The 22250-nt window shown below is 39.6% G+C and overlaps 1 long non-coding RNA gene across 1 annotated transcript; it reads left to right on the top strand.

Annotated features, from left to right (window-relative positions):
- The first annotated feature begins 5439 nt into the window (after positions 1 to 5439).
- LOC116466477 (uncharacterized) lies at positions 5440 to 21524 on the top strand. Its single transcript, XR_009213421.1, has 3 exons — positions 5440 to 5555; positions 5808 to 5909; positions 21315 to 21524. It is a non-coding gene; the product is annotated as an uncharacterized LOC116466477 (long non-coding RNA).
- Positions 21525 to 22250: the final 726 nt, after the last annotated feature.

Here is a 22250-nt window from a genome sequence, read left to right on the forward strand (position 1 = left end):
TGCTGCTGGCCTGGGGACTACATGTGGAGAGCCCCGCCGCCTAAGAACCCATCTGAAATGAGCTTTGAGGGGCCAGCCCTCCTTGAGAGGGCTGGATCTTCACTGCCAGCTTCTTGCTGGGGCCGGTTTGGAGGCATGAGGACTATTTTATAATCACAGGCTTTTTAAAGCCAGATTGCAGTTTATTCAACAATATAATTCCCATGGACACAGTAGACTTCTCATCTATTTGATTTCAGTAAATCCCATGTATGAATAACTACATTCATTCTTCCCTCAACATAATTCTCAATCCGATTAATGTCTTTGCTTTTTGCTCCCTGTATCCCACCATTGGCTTTCTCAATGTAATGGCAGATACCTTGAGGCCATCTCATAAAATAACCTTGAGTTGGAAAGAAACAACCTTAAGTTGATCTTTGCCACAAGGCCTAATCCTTTTGTGTAACTGAGAATTCCTAATGAGTCTTTCTTGCTCTAAGTATTTTTTCATTCTAATTTTTAAATCATGGTTTAGGGTACAGAAATAGCTTTGCCAATCCTTGAATCTCTAAATTTCTGGACTTTCTCCACTCCTTTCTATCTCTGCTCTCAAGACAACCACTTCTTGCTTGGACTCATCTTTTTCTTTATATACCTTGAGATAAGAGTGAGTAGAAACCAACACATGGTAACATTTTTAGCTCTTCGCAACTACTTCCTGCGGAGCTACATATCTACGAGGCATTTGATCTGCTTTCAAAATTACAGCAGGCACCATTTTATGCTGCTGCATAACAGAGCTCTCCATATTTCTGTCTTGCTTTATCTTTTTCCTTGCTTTCTATCACCCATCCACTATGTCAATGCCACATATTTTAGAATTTGTTAAGGTAGCTTTCCACTTGTAGGTACCAATTTCCACATTGGTTAGGGTAATACTACGTGATAAAATAAAATAGCCAAAAATTTAGTGGCTAACACAATAGAAATCCTTTTTTTTTTTTGCTCAAGTGGCTGCTGAATATGCATGTTCCTGGTTGGCAGGTGTCTTAGGTAAGGTTGCTGCAATAAACTACCATGGACTGGGTGGCTTATGAATGACAGAAATTTACTTCTCACAGTTTTGGAGACTGGAAGCCTGCAATCAGGGTGCCAGCATGGTCGAGTACTGGTGAAGACCTGCTTCTTAGTTCATAGAAAGTTATCTTCTTGCTGTTCTTTCTGGGGTCTCTTTTATCAGGGCACTAATCCCATTCAAGAGGGCTCTGCTTTCATGACCTAATCACTTTCCAAAGTCCCCACTTCTTAAGGCCATCATATTGAGAGTTAGGATTTAAAATATAAATTTTGGAGGAACACAAACATTCAGTTTATAGTAGTGGGTTATTTACCTACACATAGTCATTCTAGCATCTATGTTCCTTCCACTTGTGGCTTCATCAGATCCTAGGATCCCAGAGTATTTGCATCTTTGTGGATGGGGAAGGAGAGAATTTAATCACTTCTTATATAAGCATGACATCACGTCTACTCGTATTCCATTAACAAGAACTAGTCACATGATCCCCTCTAGATGCAAACAAGGGTTAACCAATCACTGACTGAGCAGCTTCTTCCTGACAATTCTATCTTCTGAAGAGAACAGGCACAAGCACTTGGTGGACAGTTAGCCTGCTTTACCACAGATACAAAAGAGTGCAGTAACACTTTAGATGACATAGGACACTATTTTAAGAATCTAGGGGAAAAAGGATTTTTTAACAAGCCACCAACAACATAAACCACAAATAAATTATTGATAAATTCAACTCCATGAAAGCATTAAGAACTTCTATTCATCAAAATATACCATAAGGAGAGCAAAAAGACAAGCCTCAAACCAGGAAAAGATATTTGCAATATAAACCCCGACTTTACATATCCAGAAGATATAAAGGACTTTTATAAATGAATAAAAAGACAAATGGTTCAGTAGGAACTGTAGGTAAAAATATATCAATAGATACATGAAAAGTTGCTTAAACTCATTAGAATTCAGTGACACGCAAGACTGAGCTACAGAGAACTGCCATTTCATATCTATCAGGTTGGCACATATTTAAAAGCTGGATAATATGAAATATTGCTGAGGCAGTGTGGTGCAGTAAACTCTTTTTACAGAACTGTTAGGAAAGAACCTTTACACACCAATTTGGAAAACAGTTTGGCATTACCTCATGAAGGTAGTGGGTACAAGGGTATTTATTTTCTCATTATTCTTTTAAACTATGCACACACATACACACAACACATATATAATTTATTCCACAATATAAATATTTAAAACAATAATCTTTTGAGAATATGACAGAAGAATTGTAGAAAAGGTGATTTGAAGTCATGCTGTAACTGCACTGGCCTATTCTGTAACACTTGATACCTCTTCTTCATTCTAGTTTCCTGTTTAGAACTGTTCCTTCCTCCCTTCATCATATAAGTAATGGATAGCATAGCTTCTTAGATTAATATGAAAGAGCAGTTCCAAACCAGTCCACCTGATCATCTTAATCTTCCGAGGGTTGATGAATAAGGGAGTGAGAGTGCTACGCCATGATCTCTTTTCCATCTCACCCCCCAGTCCTCTGGAGGAAGCACACCTTCTGTTTGTGTCAAAGGGGTTAATTAACAAGAGTTGGTGTCACTTCCAATAATTACTAGGAATTAAAATTTACAGAAGGCACAATGAGGGTCTGGCAGCTGTACCAAAATAAATCTGCCTCTGATCATGCAGCCGCAGCTGTTACATCTCAGAACATATTTTCCAAATCACCTTGGCTTTTTCAAAGCCCAAGCATGAGTACGACCAGATTCCCACAGAGTTCCTTGGACTTGAAAACAGGAAGACAGGCTCCACAAAACACCATATGGATCTACCCTCTGGCCTTCAAAATTGAGGGGACTCATTTTCCTTTTTTCGGAGCACTGAATTTCAAGCCTTTGCTCCAGCAGCCAGAATTTAAGGCCATACATAAACTCTTCTCTTTTAACTTTCAAATTGAAATAATGAATTATTATAATAAACTGTAATATGTAGCCTAAATGAGACAGATCCCCCAGCACAGAGAAATAGGTTGAAAAATAGAGGTTTACACCTATCTTTGTGCAACATGAGGCGAAGTCATCCTAGAATCCCTTGGCATCCTAACGGCCCTCCAGAAACCACTTTCAATATTAAATTGAGAGCACAACCACTCCTTTAAAAATCCTTAGGCAAAATTTTCTTCCTAATCGTACATCACCTTGACGCCAATGCCAGAAACAAAACAACCACTAGAGGGCAGAGAACCTTATTAGAAATAAAAGTGCCTCAAAGAATGGAAAGCTTGAAATGCCTTCTCAGCCAAATAAATTGCTGTGAAAGGCAACATGAGGGTGGGTTCTTTATGAAATCTCTTTCTATAAAATATTAGTCTTCCAACAAATATGAACCAAACTGGCAAAATTAGTGAATATACATATTTTTATTTCACTGATGAGGTGCAGTTCCTAACCTACCTTATAGTTCAATTAACCCACAGATAACTGTTTAAAAAAATTTTCCATCCATTAGAGTCCTTTGTAAAAAGAAATGTAGTATCTATTAAAGACTACATGTTAGAAAAACAACACCTTCCTAATTTATTCTGCTTAGAAAAGATTCTAAGAGAATCCTAAACCAAAAGAGATGGTGGGATATAGTGTGTGGAGATTTCATTTGGGAAAAGCAGGATCCTGTTTTAGGAATCCTAATTTGCCCTGGGCTTGTTGGGATATAAGGTAATGACCATGTGGCTAGCTCATTCTTCAACTTGTTGATTTCTGGCTTTTGTTTGCATTGACACAGGCGGTTGTTATTGGTGGTGATGTTCATCTTGTGCTTCTGTATGTCTTTCTCTCCAGAATGAAAGAAATGCTTTTCAGCTTTAGGGTCCTGCTTCATGACAAAAAGGAATTTCTAGGTCATGCTACAACTTCCCTTGCCAACAACATTCCTTCTGTGTCTGCTGAGGTACAAAATATCTCCATATTACCAAAATCCCTGTGAGCTACAAGCTAACTCAAATAAGCATTGATGCATAAAGAAAAAATAACCTACCCTGAGGCTGCACCTGCCTAGTAAAGAATGGAGCAGAGTATGTGGGCTGAAAGCAGATGCTTAGGGAAGTTTTTGTTTATCCCAACTGGCAATCATTAGTTTCAAATCTGCAAGAAGAATGGATGTCAGGAGATAAATTGTGAAAAAAGAGTAAAAAAGAAAATCTTATGGGTTATTTGGTTAAATGGAGCTTTTGGAAAATTAGAAAAACAATTAAAAATGAAAAATGAACCAAAAGAGATACCCTATTCTAATTGCGTGCATGTGGAAAAAAATTTCAACATGGAAACTGCTATGTTGTCTTTGAGAATAGGAACACGGATGAAGTGCAATTGGAAGCTTTCGAATGGAACCCTCATCTTCAGTAATAGATCAAAGAATTCCATAAAAACTCATGTAAAATCCCCTTGGATGTCAGAGGGATCTCAAGTAAGCAGAATCCACAAGGATTAAGTTTCCTTCTAAAAAGCAGTATGTGTGCTTAATTCGCTACTTGGCTTGGAGTGTACTACAGTGGAGACATTTTATTTAGAAGTAAGTGAGAAAATCTGTTAAACCATATAATGATGATGGTAATGATTATGATATTGGTGACAATGAGAACAAACTCCTTGTAGTGCTTGGTTGTAAGCACTTCCCATATATTAACTCATTTAGCCCTTATAATAACTCTATGAATTAGAAATTATTATCTTGATGTCCATATTATAGAAGGAACTGAATTGAACCACAGGGAGATTAGAGGACTCACCCAAGGTTACATATACAGTAAATGGTGGAAGTGGAGCTGAAACTCAAGCAAGTCTGTTTCAGGGGCTACACTTTTAACCATTGGTTAAGCTGCTTTTCTACACAATAAAAATGCTTTGTTCACATTTTTCTTAGTACTTATTATTGTGTGAGTAAAACGTAGAAATCTGTAAACCCATGTAGTTCAGGTGTCCCAGCCCAGCTGACTTGGATCCCTATGCGGGTTAAGAAGTATGCCTCACGTATGGTGAACATTAAATCAATGCTGACTTCTTGTTATCTGTACACATTATCATCCAGATTGTGTATTTTAAAATATACAGTAGTACCTCAAATATTTCATTTTAAGGAAACAAATCTACTTATGACAATGTTAAATGAAAATCCATGTGATATGGTTTGGTTCTGTGTCCCCACCCAAATCTCATGTTGAACTGTAATCTCCAGTGTTAGAGGTGGGGTCTGTTGGGAGGTGATTGGATCATCAGGGTGATTTCTCATTGCTTAACACCTTCTGTTGGTGCTGTCATCACAATAGTAAGTTGTCATGAGATCTGGTGTGCAGCACCTCCTCCTTCTCTTTCTTCCTCCTGCTCTGGTTATGTGAAGTGCCACTCTTCCTTTGCCTCCTGCCATGATTGTAAGGTTCCTGAGGCATCCCCAGAAGCCAAGCTGATGCTGCCATGCTTCCTGTACAACCTGTGGAACTGTGAGCCAATTAAACCTCTTCTCTTTATAAATTACCATGTCTTAGGTATTTCTTTATAGCAATGAGAGAACTTACTAATACACCATGTTAAAAGGGAATCCTCCACAATTTTACAGATTCTTGTCACCTGGAAGGAGTTGTTTGGAGTAATGTAAAGAAGGCAAGTTCAGCCACTGGTGTCCTCTACTCAACACCTCATCTCCTCCTTTATTATCACCTCCTCATTCCCACTTTTTCCTCTTTCTTTTCTAGACCTGTCCTAACACTGAAAGATCATAAAAAATTTGCTTTCACCAAGAAGTTCAGAAACTTTAACATGGCTGATGTGAAAAAGTGTTGGGTCTTTCTCTGAAGGTAAGTTTTCCTACCATTAATCATTTTAAAATAGAACGAAGGCCGGGCATGGTGGCTAACGCCTGTAATCCCAACAACTTGGGAGGCTGAGGCAGGAGGATCACTTGAGGCCAGGAGTTCGAGACCAGCCTGGCCAACATGGTGAAACCTCGTCTCTACTAAAAAAAATGCAAAAATTAGCCTGGCATGATGGCACACGCCTTTAGTCTCAGCTACTTGGGAGGCCGAGGCACGAGAATCACTTCAACCTGGGAGGTGGAGGTTGCAGTGAGCTGAGATCTTGCCATTGCACTCTAGCTTGGGAGACAGAGTGAGACTCCAGCTCAAAATAATAATAATAATAATAATAATAATAATAATAATAATAATAATAAATTCCATGACTTTGATCAAACCTGAAGGAACTCCAAAACCAAAAAAAGTTGAGGGAGGATCTATGTGGCTCTGTGTGCATTGACATAATTTGCCTACTCTTGTACTCCCTGCAAACATTAAATGCTGTAAAACATGGGTTTTCTATTTAATCAAATCATACACATTTAAGGCTTTTTCTTAGCATATTTATCTGAGCATTGGCTTGACATTTTTTAATTATGTAATCATTAAGGTAATCATTTAGACCCTGGCTTTCGAAGTGTGATCTGCATATCTCTGAAGGACCTCTGGATTCTTTTGAGGGATCCAAGATGTCAAAGCTATTTTTGTAATACTACTAAAAAATGTGTTTTGTTCTTCTCAGTGTTTGTCATTTACCCTGCTGATGCAAATGTACTGGTAGGTCTAACTGCTGGTCCCATAGCACAAACCAAGGCAGTGGTACCACGCTGTACTAGTAGTCATCACTTTCTTCACCTCCACATACTTACGGCAAAAAAGGAATATTTCGGTCTCACTCAAAATGCTCTTAATGAAGCAGTAAAATTTATTATTAATTTTTTAAACATCTAGATTCTGAAATGAACATGCCTTTAAGGTTGTGTGTGACAAAATGGGGAGTATGTGTAAAGCATTTCTGTATTCTTCAATCCATAGCTGTCTTGTGCAAACGCACTTGTGCAGTTACTTAAGTTGCAAGCCGAACTAGCTGCTTTTTTCATGGAACATTATTTTCTTTTGACAGAGTGACTAATAGATAAACTGTGCTTTTCAGACTTCTGCATTTAGCCAAGAGTTTTGGAAAATCAACAAAATGCACCTGTCCTTTCAAGGAACAAAACTGACATTTGTTTCCAGTAATAGAGTTCAAGGTTTCATGTGAAAATTAGAATTATGGAAAATTTATATCTGTCCCATGAGTCTGACAGCTTCCCAATTTTAAAAGGCTTTTTTGATGAGATTTGTGGTACTATTAGCAAATGTTATTTTTTTGCATTGAATAATGAAATATGTCAATATTAGGAAAATATTTAACTTAATAAACCAATAGGTTCCAAATGACCACTGCATAAGAATTAAAAAATCAAACAAGGGTAAAGATCTATTCCAAGTGAAGATAGGCAAAAATTTTAACCTAAAAGACATGAAATATTTTTTCAGATATTCCACATTGCAACTAATCTTTAAGAAACTACCATGTGTTGCGTTTTGGTGTTGTATCAAAGAAGAATGTCCAAAATTATCTGAAATGACTCCTAAATATACTCCTTTTTTTCCCATGTATTTCAACCAAAACAACATATCCAAATTACTTAATTAGAGCCCATCTATCCTCTAGTAAGCCAAACATTAAGGAGGGTTACAAAAACTGTAAAACAATGCCACTCTTCTCACTAGTATTTATTGCTTTGGTAAGTCTTATTTTTTATAAATATATATTATTTGTGCCACTGTGTAATGGGTTTGTAATTCTCATTTTAAAATAATAATTTAAATTTTTTCCATTTTAATTTCTAAAATGCTATGCAGTGATAATATTATTCACATTAAACAAAGCTCTTTTAAGTCCTCAATACTTTTTTTATGAGTGTAAAATAGTCCTGAGACCTAAAAGTTTAAGAAATTCCACTTTAGATATCTAGTCTTAGTGGCTACAAGCTCCATGTCTTATCATGACAGAAGTGCCATGCAGTAGTGCAAAGGCCATAAGGTTGTTGTCTACAGACTTGAGTCTGATCATGACTTACCCATTTACCAGCTCTGTGATCTTAGCTAATTAACTTGGCATCCCTCAGCCCTCAATCCCTTTACTTGTAAGATGGATATAATAATAACTACTTAGAATGTTAGACAGTTTCTATGAGTTGCCACAGGTAATTGGCCTATTCCAACGTCTGGAATATAGTAGGCAATAAATACATAGCAGGTCCTTTCTGTTTGCCCAGGTGCCTACATCCATTCTACAATTATGTTGTATTGCCTCTAAATCCTTTAATTTTCCTCCCAATATTACAACAAAAAACACTTATTTCTTACATAATTAATACCTCTCTAAATCCCTTCTTTTGACAAAATTTTCTAACCAAAGTAATACACACATATGTATATATCTCAGAATATAATACACACATATGTATATATATCAGAATATAATATATATACAGAATATAATATCATATAATATATATATACAGAATATATATATCAGAATATAATATATATTATATATATATATATATATAATATATCAGAAATAAATGGAAGCACAGATAGTAACTAAGGTCATACAAACAATAAGCATTGGAGCCAGAACTCTGCACAGTATGCCACTGGTTCTGTATGCATCAAGTTAATATATGACTAATGAAAAATTGACTTAGTCACATCAATATCTGCTCATTTTAGAAATTTCAACAGTTTCCCCTCCCTCCTTGCATTACTATCTCCATTGGAAAATAGACAGACCTACCATCATTTATATGGGTAGACCCAGCCAACACATTTATTCCTCTTCTTCCAGGTTGTAGCTTTCTGTAACTGGAGTTACTTAAACACAGTCAGATAATTGCTTCTGGTGGATAAACAGAAATAATTTAATATTTTCCTTCCACATAATTGCATTTTAATAAATTTATTGGATCAATCCTTTATTATTAATTGTTACCTGACAGCCTATGTTAACTATCTTTAAATTGCCAGGTTTGGAGGGAAAGGGAAATTGATTTTTGCTTATATCAGCATGTTTATATCCAACGGATACTGGAACTATTTTTTTTTAAAGAACGTAATTACATAAATGTCTGACACACATTGTATATAAACTCAAGTAGTAATTTCAAAACACATCATAATTTTTAGAACAGATGCTACAAAGCTACCAGAAGAATCTAAACAAGCCATTTTTCGGTGCCATGGGAATACTTTTCTTAATTTTTTCTTTTTCTTACTTAGGTGTTAAATGACTGTCATTATTTATATCATCTCCTGTGCCTAATCAAGTTAATGCGTATCACCAAACATTTTTCTACAATAGGACACAACTTTTATTATTTTCCCCTAGTTCAGTGCAAAGCTTTACAGATTCATAGAATATTAAAGCATAAGGGGCCCTGAGGGACCATCTAGTTTATCCCTCTAAATTTACAGGTGGAGAAATTACTGCACCGTACATGGTTCACAGTGGGGAGTAGAGGCAGGGATCTGGAATGAAGGAAGGATGGGATTTGGATTTCTTTTTCTAAATTGCCTTGTCAACTCCGGTGACCCTCTGTCTTCAGAATTCTTTTTCTCTACTATGTGTTTTCTTTGATCCCTGTCCCTTTTTCTCTGTCTTGATGGCAACTGAAACAGAGGCTACAGATCTTCCTCCTTTATGCCCCAAAATTCCACTCTCTCGATGCCACCATGGGAAATGGACTTTCACTGGGGGTAAGTTGGACTAATGGCATGAGAGGATTTTGTCATCACGATATGGGAGAAGACATTAAGCTGAATATTAGATTTTTCCCTTCTTAAATCTCTTAATGATTCTGACAATTTCTACCTTCTGGTAATTTCCACCATGTTCTTTATATATCTGCAGCTTATTACCAACTTCTCTCTCCTGTTTCTTCTCCCAGCTCCATACTGCTTTTCTGGGGACACAGTTCTTTAATCTAACTCTGTGTTCCTGCTAACTCATCCCCTTGAGGCCTTACTTTTTGTTAACTTCAGTTTTTTAGTGTATTTTCTTAAATAAAAACAGTTATTTCCCTAACAGTAACTCTGATGCCAACAACAAAATAATATATATACATTATATTTTATAAATATTATATCTTAGCAGAAGTATACTTAAGGGGATTTTTGAACAACTGGCAAAAGTGCTTAATTCTACCAAGGGAGGTCAGTGTCTTAGTCAATTTGGGCTGCTATAATGAAAAAAATAAAACCATAGTCTGTGTGGGTTAAACAACAAATTTTATTTTTCACAGTTTTGGAGGCCATTACTTCCAAAATCAGGTTGCCAGCAGATCCTGTGTCTAGTGAGGGCTCTCTTCCTAGTTTGTAGATGGCTGCTTTCTTGCTGTATCCTCACATAGTCAAGAGGGAGATCATCTCTCTTGTGTCTTATATAATGACACTAATCCCATTCATGAGGGCTCTATTCTCATGACACAATTACCTTCCAAAGGCTCCACCCTCAAATACTATCACACTGAGCATTAGTCTTTAACATATGAATTTGGAGGGGTAGGGCACAAATAGTCCACCAGAGTCAGATAAAGCAAGAAGTTTTCTCTGGGAATAAAAGGAGGCAAAATTGGGGAGAAAATTATATCAGGCTAATAGACCAGGTAAAGGTGAATATAGTACAAGTGGCAGATTACAGGGGGTAGAGGGTGCCTAAAGTTCATGGTTCCTATGGCTGGTGGGAGAAAATGATAGGCAGTTGCATACAGGGGCAGATATCAATAGGTCTTCTTATGTTGGTAAGGAATTTACATAGGAATTCAGGGCACTTGGATCTGGTTCATTAACCTCTTTCCCAATCAGATCTGCTCCCCATCCACTCTGGCACTACCTTAGTTGGGTCTGTCACATCTTTCTTGTACTATTACATTATTTTAAGGTACAGAGATGAGGGAAAAAATGAGCTTCAGGAAAATAGACCCCTAACTCAGGGTGTTTAGAGGAAAATGTGTGGAGAAGTAGTAAGACTCAAGCTGGAGAGACAAGCAGTAGCCAAGACTCTTTCCAAGGACAACTCTGGCATCCCTCAACTCTCTTTCAGATCCCAGCTAACAAACCACCAACCCAAATGTATTTATGCAAACTCCAGGCAGGAGCATGCTCAATGTAAAAATCCTTCTTCTGAGTCTCCTACAAAAGAAACATAACCAATTTACATTTCTAGCAAATTTCCAGCGTAGTATAAAAGTTTATTACAAAAATGAATATCAAAATAATAATGTTTTATTGATAGAGATCGAAGAAACTAGTAGAGAAGCTCCATATTTATGAGAACCGGTTGTAATAATGTTTAGTTATTTGAGACCATCTGTGTGAACATGGAAATAGCCTCATTATACGTAAACACATAATAGTAGTTATTAAAATTTGATTCTCTTTGTACTGTACTCAAACAAAAAGAGAAACAGAGAACCTAAGGCAGGTTTTCTATGAATGTAGAATCAGAGAAACAAGTATATGTGAAAAGAAACTGCAGAGTTTGCAAATCTTTTCTGGAATATCTAAAATTTTTATTAGAAAATCCAAGATGCCACGTAGCTACCCCCAGCTATTGGCCTAACCTTAACCATGCAGACCTGGCCATACCCTGCATGGGACGTCCACAGTCATCCAAACCAGCAGGCTGCCTTTTGAAGTGCTCTCTGTCACATCACATGTATACACATGCCTGCATATTTTTTTTGTACACAGAACTATCCTGCAAAATCTGTATTACTCTAAATTTTACAGATTAGACAAAAGTCTCAGCTACTGAATGAGTGCTCAAGACTATAGAATTGATAAGCCAATATATAATTCAGATTCTTGCTTCTCAAAAGCTACCCCTTTTCTCCTTGCACCTTCCTATTCTCATGGAATCAGCTTTTCCCATGGGACTTATAAGCTAGCTAGAGTCTTAAAGCCTTTCCCTTGATATATATTGCAAGAAGATAGCAATAATTTGAACCATCTAAACTTGTGGTTCATTGTTCAAACATGTTTACTATTTACTCATGAAGTTCTTCTGAATACTAGTTGTCCCTACTTTGCAGATGTAAGCTGAAACCATGCAAAATGGTTTTAATAGTCAATGTGAAAATTCTTTCTGTAACTTTTAAAAATTTTTTGTGAAATCATTACTCTTGTCAAGTTTGTAAACGTACTAAAAATGATGAAAAGAGTAAAATTAATATTTAGTATACTATAATTGAAAAGACAAACACTGAGGATGAAAGCATTTTATTATTTGTAAAAAATTAATTAAGAGTGCTTTAGGATATGAGGGCGATCTGGCTGAGACGTCTGTTACCGTATTGATCGCCAGGGTTGATTCGGCTGACCTGGCTGGCTAGGCTTGTGTGCTCTTCTTCCCTCACCGCTCTATATGCATCCTTCCTGTCCCTCCCTAAGTGCGCGCTCTGTGGAAGAGGACGTCCCCCAGAGAAGAGGACCAGTCTTTGATCAAAGGTATAGGAGTAGCTGTGCCCCCCTGCTAGACTCTCCAAACAAGCTCTTTTGTTTTTTAAGACGGAGTCTCACTCTGTCGCTAGGCTGGAGTGCAATGGTACGATCTCAGTTCATTGCAACCTCCGCCTCCCGGGTTCAAGTGATTCTCCTGCCTCAGCTTCCTGAGTAGTTGTGACTACAAGCACACACTGCCACACTCAGCTAATTTTTGTATTTTTAGTAGAGATGGGTTTTCACCATGTTGGCCAGGATTGTCTCGATCTCTTGACCTCCTGATCTATCTGCCTCGGCCTCCCTAAGTGCTGGGATTACAGGCGTGAGCCACCACCCCTGGCCAAAAAGCTCTTAAAAGTAGTTTAGAGCCATGGGTGGCTAGGAGTGGGGACATGGTTGCCATTTAAACAGCAGCAGGCATGAACGCCTGTTACTGCCTGCTTGGTTCCAGTGGGGACAGTGTCTTTCACAATGAGACGATGAAACTTTAACAGCTGGCGCTGGATAATCAGAGAGCACTGCTCAAGAAGAAGCAGAGAAAAAAGCACCTTCAGCCATTCATGGTGCAGCCAAATACAGAAGCCAGGCTAAGTTGGGTGAAGCCAAAGGCCAACGAGGAGCGGACTCCTTCGGTGGACTCTCATACCTCCCACAGCAATGTCGTCTTCATGGCATTGATGGTCCAGCTGCTGTCATGAAGCCAGATGCTCAAGATTTGGAAACCAAAGTTCATGTTCTTTCAGTCAGCTCCCCTGTTCTGGGAGAAAATACTGAAGAGAGTGTTGATGGGGGAAACACCTTGGATACTGCTTCCAAGCCAGATCTTCAGAAGATTTTCCAAAACAATAGTATCTCAGATAGTCTGAACTTTGATGAGGAGACTGATGGTGAGGAAGAAGGAGGAAAGAAAATAAGATCCCAGGCTACATATTCAGAAAAAGAAAGACCCAATTCCTCATCCAGCCTGCACTCGACCACAGATGCAGCTGCTTCCGGTTCCGATGCTGCTGCCCAACCGGCCGATAACGAGCTGGGAGAAGTGGAGGAAATGGAGGACTTTGCTTCCGTTTTCGATTTTGCAGCCCAACGGCTGCATAACCGGCTGGGAGAAGTGGAGGGCCTGGAGGACTTTTAAGTATAGTCCTGCCCCTTGAAGTGTCACAGTAAGATGTCATATCATCAGAAACAAAAAAAGGAATGGATGGGGGCCCCTGCTCCACTTACTGTATACACTTGGAAAAAGAAGAAAATCAGAAGACATTTCTTCTTACAGTTAGAAAGCGGGAAAAGAGCAAATCATCCAACTGCCTTATCTCCACTGATCCAACTGATTTATCTCGTGAAGGAGAAAGGTATACTGGCAAACTTAGATCCAACCTCAGGGGAACCAAGTTTACAGTTTATGATTGTGGCGTCTGCCCCATCATGGCCAGAGTCTGGTAGGGAAGGCTCACACGGCAGGAGCTGGCTGTCGTCTCCTGCGGAACAGATGAAGTGGGATCTGAAGGTCCTGGGAAAATGTCTGTGATCATTCCCGGAATGACGGTGAATCATGAGCGGATCCCGTTTCAGCCACGAAATAACTACGACAGCTTGTTCGCAAGATGGCAGAACAAAACTATGGTCCGCGTGCGGTGGCCCACACCTGTAATCCCAGCATTTTGGGAAGCAGATGCGGGCGGATGGCTTGAGGCCAGGAGGTCGAGACCAGCCTGGCCAACGTGGCGAAATCTTGGCTCTACAATACAAAAATTTACCCGTTCAGTAGCGCGCGCCTGTCATCCCAGGTATTCGCGGGGTTGAGGCACGAGAATCTCTGGAACCCCGGTGGCGGAGGTTGCAGTGAGGCGAGATCTTGCCACTGCACTCCAGCCTGGGCAGAGCGAGATTTTGTCTCAAAAAAAACAAAAAACAAAACAAAAAAACAGGCGGCAGGAGAGGCTTTGGGGAGGATTCCCAGTGAACGCGAGCCCTGCAGGCCTAGGCAGGGCTTTGGGCTTTCTTCTTGGCTCCCTGAAGCCCGGATCATGGGCACGAAAGGTGTTTTGCTAAGTTTTTTGGATTATCAGCACCCCTCTGCGTATTACGTGACTCATAGACCAGTTCGCCCTTTCCAGAATGTATCTGAAACTTGAGAACGCAAGAGTTCTGTGAGCTCTGCTGTCAGCACCGTTCAGCCACAGCCCTTGTGCACATAACTGCCAGCACTGGGCGAGGCACCTGTGGCAGCTGCTCCCTTTGATTTCCCTTCTGTGGGCTGACCTCTCATCCCTGCTTATTCCTGCACCACATTAGATAGCCATGTTAAGAAGAGCCAACTGGGCGCTGTGAAGACCCTTGGCTCATCCCCCACTGACAAGTCCCACCTGCTGGGTGTTGACAAGACTGTTTCCATCTCAGGCATGCTTCCCCTCAAGTACCTCCAGCACAGCCGTGCCCAGAAGCCTCACAACTCGTCACCATCACTCCTCCCCCACTCTCCACTCCCCTTCCCCACACTGTCATACTGAGGCACTGCCTGGCAAGCTAGCTTCACTGAACACAGAAGCTAAGGAGAACTTAACGGTGGGCCTACTGGGCCTCATCCTGTTCCTCCTCTTCCCTCTGGTTTAAAGAGATATATAAATAACCTAATTTCGCATAATTCCTGTTTGTGTGTGCAATTATTGGTTTTATATAAGTCCTATTTATACCTTTTATATGTTATAGAAATAAAAGTTAATTTCCATAGAAAAAGAGAGAATAGGCAGTGCTTACCTTCTTCTCATCATAAAACTTACAACTTGGAGCCAGCATCTTTTCAATCCTTTATCCAACTGTCATACTCCTTTCTAAATTTGGATCAGCTTGCACCATTGTATTCTTCATGTCTTCGATGTCTTGAAGTATCTCTGAGAATTCCTATGATGTGAAGTTTTCTTCTTACCGGCTTCACTTCCTCTACGACATCTTCATTCTTTTCTTCACAACCATTTCCCTCATGCAGGTTGATAAGCTCACCTTCACTAAGCTCCTCTGGCTGCATACTGAGTCTCTCAATGGCAGCACCGTCAACATTCCCATGGCCGGCTATTGCTTCTATGAATCCATTATGTTTGATTTGAATTTCACATCCAGTGCTATCAATTTTCATTTTTTGTTGGACAGCTTTGTTGGCCAATTCCCTCTCTTGATTGCCTATTTTTATAAAATGTCTCATGGGTCTATCACTGGCAGACAAAGAGGGAACATAACTACATGCTTTGTTGTCTGTGTGGAAACTGAACAAATAACAAATGCAACAGTGACCGATCACCAGTACACTGTGAAAGAAGTGATTAGGTTGGTTACTGATCATGATGAACACCTGTTATTTACAAAGTGATTTAAGGAGTGAAGAGCTTGCAGCAAAATTTGTACTTCATGTCATTATTCACAATCTACCACGGGAACTAAAATTTAAACAAAGATGTTGGGTGGGCGCGGTGGCTCACACCTATAATCCCAGCACTTTGGGAGGCTGAGGCAGGTAGATCACTTAAGGCCAGGGGTTCAAGGCCAGCCTGGCCAACATGGTGGAACTCCATCTCTACCAAAAATACAAAAACTAGCCAGGCGTGGTGGTGCATGCTTGTAATCCCAGTTACTCAGGAGGTTGAGGCAGGACAATCACTTGAACCCAAGAGGCGGAGGTTGCAGTGAGCTGAGATCATGCCACTGCACTCCGGCCTAGGGGACAGAGTGAGACTCTATCTCAAAAAAACAAAAAACAACAACAAAAAAAACCCTAAGTTGTTGGAGCACTAACGTTATTCAACTAAACCATGATGACTGAAATTCACACAAAGTGGAATCATGTACAGTGAGGGCTACCTGTATAAACATAATCGAACCCTGGAGTATTCTGGGATGGACTCCACTTTTTTTTTGTCATATTGATTACTTTCCTTCCTTGTGTCTCTGACCTCAAAGGCAGTAGAAGGTGATGGCTTAGCTGATCCAGGAGTTAAATTGCTTTTGGTTGTAGACTAGACTGCCGGTTCTTGTCTGTAACTTGTCTCACGCCTGTTTTTCTCTGCTCCTCTATTTTCTCATCTGGTAAAACTGTAATAATGACCATCCCTATCTTGTAGAGTTTTGTGAGCATTGCATGAAAGAATCCATGTAAAACCCTCAGCATGTATCAATCACAGAATAAGAGCCCAGTAAACACTTTTATTTTAACAACATTATTACTCATAGTAGGTGGTTCTGAAAAGTTATTTATTCAACAAATATTTATTGATGTTCTGCTATGTACTTGTTGCTGAGAATATAGTGGGGAAAGGTTTTTCCCCATAGAGCTTACACTCTAGTGAGGCAAACATGATTTGTTCATTAAAAATTAATATTCATTTAAAAAGATAAAAAATAAGCCTATGAAAAGATAGAAACATATAAAACTAATAGAAAAATAATTTCAGACAAATCATGTTAAATGTTTTTTTAAAAGTGAGGTTGTAAAACTGTTAAGTGCAGAAGGAAAAAAAAACAAGTGAATTTTTTGGACAGCCTAAGACTCTGCCCATGCTTTAGGTACCTGAGAAAAAGTCACCTTTAGTCTTTCCCAGCACAAATGTTTAAATCTGCCCTTTAGAAAATTATTTCCATGATGATGTATTTGCCTAGTTCTTGCAGTGAAAGAAAAAAACTGATTTCACCAATATTTACTTATTGCTGTTAACAGATCTAAATGTTAAATGGCAGTTGGCCACCTCCGTACCCATTGCGAGTTTTTATCTTCTTTTACAGATGAGTGTATCTGACTATGTCATCCCAGACATTATGATAAGTTAAGGTATTTGCTCTTATAAATATTTCAGGAAGCAATACAAGGAGACTTGGAAAGAATGCTTGAAGAGGAGAAAGATCTATGTCCAGATCCTCCTCCTATAACACTTACATGTGTTCTCCCTGTTCTTTTTTTTTTTTATGTTTTTGCTGAAATATAATCTAATTTCTTTTTTTTTATTATACTTTAGGTTTTAGGGTACATGTGCACAATGTGCAGGTTTGTTACATATGTATCCATGTGCCATGTTGATTTCCTGCACCCATTAACTCGTCATTTAGCATTAGGTATATCTCCTAATGCTGTCCCTCCCCCCTCCCCCCACCCCACAACAGTCCCCAGAGTGTGATGTTCCCTTTCCTGTGTCCATAAGTTCTCATTGTTCAATTCCCACCTATGAGTGAGAACATGCGGTGTTTGTTTTTTTGTCCTTGCAATAGTTTACTGAGAATGATGTTTTCCAGTTTCATCCATGTCCCTACAAAGGACACGAACTCATCATTTTTTATGGCTGCATAGTATTCCATGGTGTATATGTGCCACATTTTCTTAATCCAGTCTATTGTTGTTGGACATTTGGGTTGGTTCCAACACTTTGCTATTGTGAATAGTGCCGCAATAAACATACGTGTGCATGTGTCCTTATAGCAGCCTGATTTATAGTCCTTTGGGTATATACCCAGTAATGGGATGGCTGGGTCCCTTTGACAAAATTCAACAACCCTTCATGCTAAAAACTCTCAATAAATTAGGTATTGATGGGACGTATCTCAAAATAATAAGAGCTATCTACAACAAACCCACAGCCAATATCATACTGAATGGGCAAAAACTGGAAGCATTCCCTCTGAAAACTGGCACAAGACAGGGATGCCCTCTCTCACCGCTCCTATTCAACATAGTGCTGGAAGTTCTGGCCAGAGCAATCAGGCAGGAGAAGGAAATAAAGGGTATTCAATTAGGAAAAGAGGAAGTCAAATTGTCCCTGTTTGCAGATGACATGATTGTATATCTAGAAAACCCCATCGTCTCAGCCCAAAATCTCCTTAAGCTGATTAGCAACTTCAGCAAAGTCTCAGGATACAAAATTAATGTACAAAAATCACAAGCATTCTTGTACACCAATCACAGACAAACAGAGAGCCAAATCATGAGTGAACTCCCATTCACAATTGCTTCAAAGAGAATAAAATACCTAGGAATCCAACTTACAAGGGATGTGAAGGACCTCTTCAAGGAGAACTACAAACCACTGCTCAATGAAATAAAAGAGGATACAAACAAATGGAAGAACATTCCATGCTCATGGGTTGGAAGAATCAATATCGTGAAAATGGTCATACTGCCCAAGGTAATTTATAGATTCAATACCATCCCCATCAAGCTACCAATGACTTTCTTCAAAGAATTGGAAAAAACTACTTTAAAGTTCATATGTAACCAAAAAAGAGCCCGCATCTCCCTGTTCTTTAAGCAGAAAAACAAAAAGCACAGTTCTAAAAATACTTTATCAGTGCAATATTTCCAGATTTGAAGACTTTTAGAGAGGGCCTAAAAAGGGCCCAGCTAGGGGCTGACAGAGTAGCTGCCCTGTCTTTAGAATGCAAGCTGTGAAGGGGGCATCAGGCTCTCATTGTAGCACACACGGAATGTGGGAGGAAGCATTCTCCATGACTATCTTTGTATTTTGAAGAACCTTAATTATAACAAAAGTGGTATTTTGACAATTCTCTCAACAATGTGGAGGAAAGGAGGCTTGGTGCTCAAATGATGTATTTCCTTGATTACTCTGAAGCTTCTCTTCATGTGGAGAGGGTCTTCTTGCAGTGTGAGGCAGACCACTTGGGCATTCAAGGAGAAGGGGTGGGTCCTGTTCCACAAGGCAGATTAGCTGCAACCATATGCATGTACAAAAGGAATAATGAGGGTAAAACCACACAGTAGCGATTGTGAACTTTCTGCTTCCAAATTCTCCCAAGCTTTGAAGTAGGCGAAGTACAGGGCCTGCTGTCTCTGCTGAACAAACAGTAATGGTTCCAGCTGCATCCTCTCCTATACCATCCATTATTCCTTCAAAGAACTGAAAATAGAAGAAGCCAGCTTTCAAATAAAAAGTGCATATCCCAGCACTTTGGGAGGCCGTGGCGGGCGAATCACAAGGTCAGGAGATCGAGACCATCCTGGCTAGCACAATGAAACCCTGTCTCTACTAAAAATACAAAAAATTAGCCAGACATGGCGGCAGGCGCCTGTAGTCCCAGCTGTTTGGGAGGCTGAGGCAGGAGAATGGTGTGAATCCGGGAGGCAGAGCTTGCAGTGAGCCGAGATCGCACCACTGCACTCCAGCCTGGGCGACAGAGCGAGACTCTGTCTCAAAAAAAAAAAAAAAAAAAAAAAGTGCGCGTCATTGTTGGTGGATCAGGTGGGCATCTTGGTGCAGAGGGGTGGGGTGTGTGGCTTATGAAATGAAGTTTGTTTTGAAAAATGGTAGTGCAATCTTCTTTAGAGAAATTCATGTTTAAAGAATGCTCCAAACACCGAAAATAAAATTTAAAAAGAAAAAGAGGATCAGCAATAAAGCTATTAGGAAGTACAGGTCAAAATCAAGGATTAATTAACTCGATATATATTTAATGAGAAAATGCTTTATGCCAGGCAGGGCTGCTGTGTATGACTGTGCAGTGTGTAGCCTGCAGAAGAGCACTCGGCTGCTCACAAAGAAACTGTATAGGGTGGTAGAGGCCCTAGAGTTAGACAAGTTTTTCTCTCTGGGGATAAAACGGTGAATCAAATAGACAAAGTCCGTCTCCTTGCAGAGTGTACATTTCAGTGCAGGATGCAGACACATTAGTAGGCATGTATATGACAGTGTGTTGAATGTCATGTATGTGGAGTGTCATGGGTGCATGGAAGAGGACCTTGATCCACAGAGAATCCTTCTGGAGCGGCTATAGGTGGCACCACGGAATACAGGCTGACACCTGTACATTTGTTGCTCAAATGACATATTTCCTTAATTACTATAAAGGTTCTCTGCATGTGAAGAGGATCTTCTCCCAGGGTGAGGCAGAGAGCTTGGGCATTCAAGAAGGGGCAGTTCCTGTTCCATAAGGCAGATTAGCCACAACCATATGCCTGAACAAAAGCAACAATGGGGGTAAAACCACACAGTATGTGAGCAATGGGAGTGCTTCAGACAAAGGGAGTGAAATTGGCAAAAGCTCAAGCAAAAGAAAGGCCTGATACTTTTAAGCCTCTGACTGAATTCAGTTTTAATTGGAGCATCGAGAGTAAGGATGGAGGAGGAGCTGGAGAGGGAGGCAAGGGCTTGCTCACGCACAGCCTAGTCAACCATGCTAAAGTGGTTGGAGCAGTGAGTGAATGTTTGCAAGCAGGAAGGGGGAAAGGTCCCAGGATCTGCATTTTGCAAAGACCATTGTGAATGCCGGGTCCAGATTGATTTGAGAGGAACAAGAGGAGAAAAAGGATGCATACCACACATTGCAGATTTTACTTTGGAAGCTTGTAAATAGTCTATTAAAATTTTTAAATAAATTAAAAAGGAATTAGTTAGAATTGAAAGTAAAATTCCATAAATGACCTTGCCCATTTATCCACTTGGTGACAAAACCACGGAGAGAAAAGTTGTTCTAAGTGATTTTAAAAAACGTAAATGATTGTGTAACTCCAGTGGGATATACCCCAAGGAAAAAAATTCCCTGCAGAAAATCACTTAAACTGTTTTCAGTAATTGTTGGGGGAAATGTTAATATAATTATTCTGAGATTTTAAACGTAATATATGTAAAGCCATAAAAACACTGTAATTTTAAAGGAATTTAAAATTTGTAATACAAGAACAAGAAGGAATTGTTTTTGTATTACAAATTGTAGAGACTTTAAATTTTTTTTTTTTTTAGGGAAAACGTGAACAACATTTTTGGTGATAACAGATGGGGCCCAAGGGCTGAAGTGGGAAGACAGAGACAAAAAAGCAAAATTATTCTACAAATTAAATAATAAGAAATTTCTGTTTTCTCTTAGCAGCTCAAGAAGGAAGGAGAATTTGAGGAAGGCTGATCAGAGAAGAGAGGTGATAAAATAGAGAGAAAGGTCTCTGGAGAGATCAGCTACACGGTAGCCAGCTGGGACCTGTGGAGGACGAAGATCATTATGATATCCCCTGCAGCAGGAAGCAGCAAATGAACTGTCAGGCCAGTGAGGTCCGACACCCAATTATAAGTTGTCAAACATATACACAGTGTCTTTCCATCATCCCTACATTTGTTAACGTTATTTTTATTTACCTTCTGTTTTGTGTCCAGCACTGATATTGTGCTAAATCCTTCGGACAAAGTTTGGTGCTTTCATGACCTGACTATGTGTTTGCAGTAAGTGTTTGGAGAAATGAGGGAGGTAAGAGAAGAAGGGCTGTGTATGTTCACATTTTGGGGCACAGCAGTCCCCAGATCAGCTGGGGAAGCAAGGTGAGCTAGTGACAAGGTGGCCAGAAAGTATAGATGAGCAGCTAGAAACAGGAGTGGAGAGAGACAGGGTGAACTGGGGGGTGGGAGAGAGAGCTGGAAGTCTTAAGATTAAGCCAAGAAGTGTGGCAATAAGATGTTGTTACTCTGAGATGGGAGGGAGAGTTAGTCTTCATATTATGCCATGTTAGATACTTATAATTGCTTGAGAGTCATACCTATGGATGTAATCTCTGCTATGCCACAACTAGTCATGAGAATTGTGGGCAAGCTATTTCACGTCCCAGAGCTTCCTCAGTTTCTTACTCTGTAAGTTTCTCCTTTGTTCTTATTTGCTTCATGGCACTGGTTGACCCCGTCTATTCCTGCTCACACACAGCCAGTGGATCCACAACACACATCTGCACGGGTCCAGAGGTGGCGGGCTTCACTCCAAATCACTAATTTCCAAACAGAGCTGGAAAAAGAAGTTGATGAGGGGAGCTAGGTGAACTCATGG

Source organism: Hylobates moloch, unplaced genomic scaffold (assembly GCF_009828535.3).
Source record: "Hylobates moloch isolate HMO894 unplaced genomic scaffold, HMol_V3 SCAFFOLD_4, whole genome shotgun sequence".
Taxonomy (NCBI): Eukaryota; Metazoa; Chordata; class Mammalia; order Primates; family Hylobatidae; genus Hylobates; species Hylobates moloch.